The 4,633-nt window shown below is 46.6% G+C and overlaps 1 pseudogene across 1 annotated transcript; it reads left to right on the top strand.

The window, feature by feature from the left end:
* The first annotated feature begins 3,406 nt into the window (after positions 1-3,406).
* On the top strand, positions 3,407-4,392 carry LOC310777734 (non-structural maintenance of chromosomes element 3 homolog pseudogene; annotated as a pseudogene). Its single transcript has 2 exons — positions 3,407-3,447; positions 3,693-4,392. The product of its transcript is annotated as a non-structural maintenance of chromosomes element 3 homolog pseudogene (transcript).
* Positions 4,393-4,633: the final 241 nt, after the last annotated feature.

The following is a 4,633-nucleotide window of genomic DNA, read 5'->3' as shown; positions in this document are numbered from 1 at the left end:
AAAATGGAGTATAATTGGGCCTTTAGAGGTGAAGAAGGTGCCATGGATGAGTGAGTCTTGTCTGATTAAAAGTGTGGACGGTGGAGCCTGGGAAGTAGGGAAGTCAACAGTTACAACATTTTCTAAACTTGTAGGCTACACTGGACCTTCAGGCAGCGCCTAAGGGCCTGTGTCCACCTAGCTTCTTTTTCCGACGTTAAAAGCTGGGAGTGCGCTGGGGAACGCTGATCCCAGCGCACAATATACAAGGAAGCAGTCTGCAAGTAACGTTAGTTCAGCTTGATAGCTGACAGCTAGCAAGCTAACAACACAGGTAGGCTACGCTATTAAAAGCAGTAAGCACAACACTCACCAGAAATATTAAGTGTCTAGCCGATCTGCTCCCACAATTGAGCCGTTCTGTCTCTGTTGCGATAGTTTTTCCATATGATTAGTTACCAGAAAAGGAGCAGCCGACACCAGCGTCTTTCTGAAAAGTTAAAATATTTTCAGCTGGAAGCGCTGGGAGTCGGCGCACAAAAACGCCGAAAAAAGACGCTGGGCGCTCTGCACTTTCTCTACACGTCCGTGTGCGCTCGCATACGCTCTCCTCCCATTGGAAACAATTGAAAATAGACGCTGGACCTGAGGAAAAGACGCCAGGTGGACACAGGCCCTAACCCGTTAACTGGATGTTTTCTTTTTCTTTTTGGACCGCATTTGCACATTGTGACCAATGCGTCCTTATGTGCAATGTCCTACTGCACTTGTGTGAAAACTTTAACGATAAAGTTATCATCTGTAGTAGCACAGGCAGTAGATGTCCACTAAACTTATTTTTCTGACAGTTAAACGCTGGAAGAGCGCTGAGGAGCGCCGATCCCAGCACACCACACAACATGCAAGGATGCAGACTGAAAACAATGTTAGCAGCGGTAGCTAGCTTGATAGCTAACAGCTAACAACACATACTGTGATAAAAGCACAGCACTCACCATTAAGTTGAGCCAATCTGCTCCCACAATTGAGCCTTTCTGTCTCTGTAGTGATAGTTTCTCCATATGATTAGTTATTGATTTTTCTAAACAGATATTATTTAATATCCGTGTACACGGTGACATCCCTACTGGGAAGCGCGACCTGTTCCATTGTGTTACATCAAGTTCCTCTATTCAGCAACTGTCGCCAAGATCTGCTAATGAGCATAACTAGAAGCACCCTGATTCAAGCCATAAACCTGGCCACTACCACACAAAGCAGGGCCAGAGAGAGAGTTGTGAGAGCTTAAATACGACAGGACATTTGTCACAGCAACTTACTATTTTGCTGCTTGGAAGACTGAATGTTAAAATGTTACATGATAAAACTGTTCTTCCAAAACCAGCAAACATCATTCTCAAACAATAGACCAGTGGGTAAAAAAACAACCTTGAAACACAGTCACTGAAGAACTAAATCTATAAAATGAAAATAAATCAACTGATAGTCAGTTGTTCAAGTCAGTTTTGGTGGAGCACAAAGTCTTATCACTTGTGTTAGTGGTGGTAGGGAGTGGACTTGGTTCAGATCACTTGTGTTAGTGGTAGTAGGGAGTGGACTTGGTTCAGATCACTTGTGTTAGTGGTAGAAGGGAGTGGACTTGGTTTAGATCACTTGTGTTAGTGGTAGTAGGGAGTGGACTTGGTTCAGATCACTTGTGTTAGTGGTGGTAGGGAGTGGACTTGGTTCAGATCACTTGTGTTAGTGGTAGTAGGGAGTGGACTTGGTTCAGATCACTTGTGTTAGTGGTAGAAGGGAGTGGACTTGGTTTAGATCACTTGTGTTAGTGGTGGTAGGGAGTGGACTTGGTTCAGATCACTTGTGTTAGTGGTAGTAGGGAGTGGACTTGGTTCAGATCACTTGTGTTAGTGGTGGTAGGGAGTGGACTTGGTTCAGATCACTTGTGTTAGTGGTAGTAGGGAGTGGACTTGGTTCAGATCACTTGTGTTAGTGGTAGAAGGGAGTGGACTTGGTTTAGATCACTTGTGTTAGTGGTAGTAGGGAGTGGACTTGGTTCAGATCACTTGTGTTAGTGGTAGTAGGGAGTGGACTTGGTTCAGATCACTTGTGTTAGTGGTAGTAGGGAGTGGACTTGGTTCAGATCACTTGTGTTAGTGGTGGTAGGGAGTGGACTTGGTTCAGATCACTTGTGTTAGTGGTGGTAGGGAGTGGACTTGGTTCAGATCACTTGTGTTAGTGGTAGTAGGGAGTGGACTTGGTTCAGATCACTTGTGTTAGTGGTAGTAGGGAGTGGACTTGGTTCAGATCACTTGTGTTAGTGGTAGTAGGGAGTGGACTTGGTTCAGATCACTTGTGTTAGTGGTAGAAGGGAGTGGACTTGGTTCAGATCACTTGTGTTAGTGGTGGTAGGGAGTGGACTTGGTTCAGATCACTTGTGTTAGTGGTAGTAGGGAGTGGACTTGGTTCAGATCACTTGTGTTAGTGGTGGTAGGGAGTGGACTTGGTTCAGATCACTTGTGTTAGTGGTGGTAGGGAGTGGACTTGGTTCAGATCACTTGTGTTAGTGGTGGTAGGGAGTGGACTTGGTTCAGATCACTTGTGTTAGTGGTAGTAGGGAGTGGACTTGGTTCAGATCACTTGTGTTAGTGGTAGAAGGGAGTGGACTTGGTTCAGATCACTTGTGTTAGTGGTAGAAGGGAGTGGACTTGGTTCAGATCACTTGTGTTAGTGGTAGAAGGGAGGGGACTTGGTTCAGATCACTTGTGTTAGTGGTAGAAGGGAGTGGACTTGGTTCAGATCACTTGTGTTAGTGGTAGTAGGGAGTGGACTTGGTTCAGATCACTTGTGTTAGTGGTAGAAGGGAGTGGACTTGGTTCAGATCACTTGTGTTAGTGGTAGTAGGGAGTGGACTTGGTTCAGATCACTTGTGTTAGTGGTGGTAGGGAGTGGACTTGGTTCAGATCACTTGTGTTAGTGGTAGTAGGGAGTGGACTTGGTTCAGATCACTTGTGTTAGTGGTGGTAGGGAGTGGACTTGGTTCAGATCACTTGTGTTAGTGGTGGTAGGGAGTGGACTTGGTTCAGATCACTTGTGTTAGTGGTGGTAGGGAGTGGACTTGGTTCAGATCACTTGTGTTAGTGGTGGTAGGGAGTGGACTTGGTTCAGATCACTTGTTTTAGTGGTAGTAGGGAGTGGACTTGGTTCAGGCGATGTGTGCCCAGTGCTTCATGGATCCGGCTCTGACACACGTGGGCCAGACAGAAAGACCCTAAATGCCTCGGGATCCGGGATCCGCCCTCACCTCCAGCTGTGCCTGCTCCGGGGTCACCAGGGCCGTCTCTTCTTCTTCTGTGGTGTTTTACCACAGTTGGCATCCTTTATGTTGCATTGCTGCCTCCCATGCCTCACCGGCTTCCCACCCGCAGACATGGCCAATTGCGTCGGTAGGAACATCTGGCCAAGCTGGAGGTACCGCTGCCGGGAATTGAACCCGAGTCTCCGCGGTGGTAGGCGAAGACTGCTACCTCTACACTACCCAGATGCCCTGGAGCCGTGATGACATCACAATTGCTCGAGTGACATCACTGATGACATCACTACCGCAATTGCTCCAGTGACATCACTGATGACATCACAATTGCTTGAGTGACATCACTCAGTGATTTATGACTATGGTAGTCACAAGGGTAAGCCATCTAGAGCTGTACATCTAGTGAAGGACTGGAGAGGCTCACGATGGCACAGGTCAACCAAAAGATGGCAGAGGTGGTGCAGTACCTTCTAGTGAGGGACCAAAAGAAGATTCCCATCTGCCGAGCAGACATTATGGAACATGTGCTGAAAGACTACGGAAACATCTACCCTGAGATAATGAAAGGAGTAGAGCGCATCTTTGCGCAGGTGTTTGGCCTTATACTGGTTGAAATAGACACAAAGAATCATGTGTACATACTGATCAATAAGATGGAGACAGTTGAAGGGGCCCCACTGAGCAATCCAAAGATGGGTCTGCTCTTTGTGATCCTGAGCATTGTTTTCATGAAAGGAGGCATTGTCAAAGAAACCCTCATCTGGAATACGCTGAAGAAACTACACGTTGAACCTGGAGAGAAACATGAAGAGTTTGGTGATGTTAAGCGGGTGGTCACAGATGAGTTTGTGCGTCAAGGATACCTGGAGTATGTGCGAATCCCCCATACAGAGCCCATTGAGCATCAATTCCGCTGGGGTCAACGTGCCGAATTGGAAGTGTCAAAAGATAAAATCCTGGAGTTCATGGGTCAGCTCCATGACCAGGACCCTGAGAGCTGGAGCCAGCAGTACAAAGAAGCCACCAAAGAAGCCACCAACTCCAACCCCAACTCTGCCCAGGCCAGTACTAGTAGTCAGAGATACGCCCATGTTTTTGCATGATACATACATGAGTTTTTCCGCCTTCATTTGTTTCTTCTTATTCTTTTTTTCTTTTCTTTTTTTTTCTTTTTTATATTTTCTTTTTATTTGTTGAAGATCAACAGACAGACAGGTGGCAGAGGTGGAGGTGGCAGAGATGAAGATGCTACGCTTCTCTCTGGGAGTGATGAGGCTGGACAAGATAAAGAACGATTACATCTGAGGAACCGCCCATGTCGCGCAGTTTGGACAGAAAGTGAGA

The sequence above is a fragment of the Poromitra crassiceps genome (genome assembly GCF_964638095.1).
Source record: "Poromitra crassiceps genome assembly, chromosome: 6".
Lineage (NCBI taxonomy): Eukaryota > Metazoa > Chordata > Actinopteri > Beryciformes > Melamphaidae > Poromitra > Poromitra crassiceps.
This window is presented reverse-complemented; position numbering and strand designations above follow the sequence as displayed.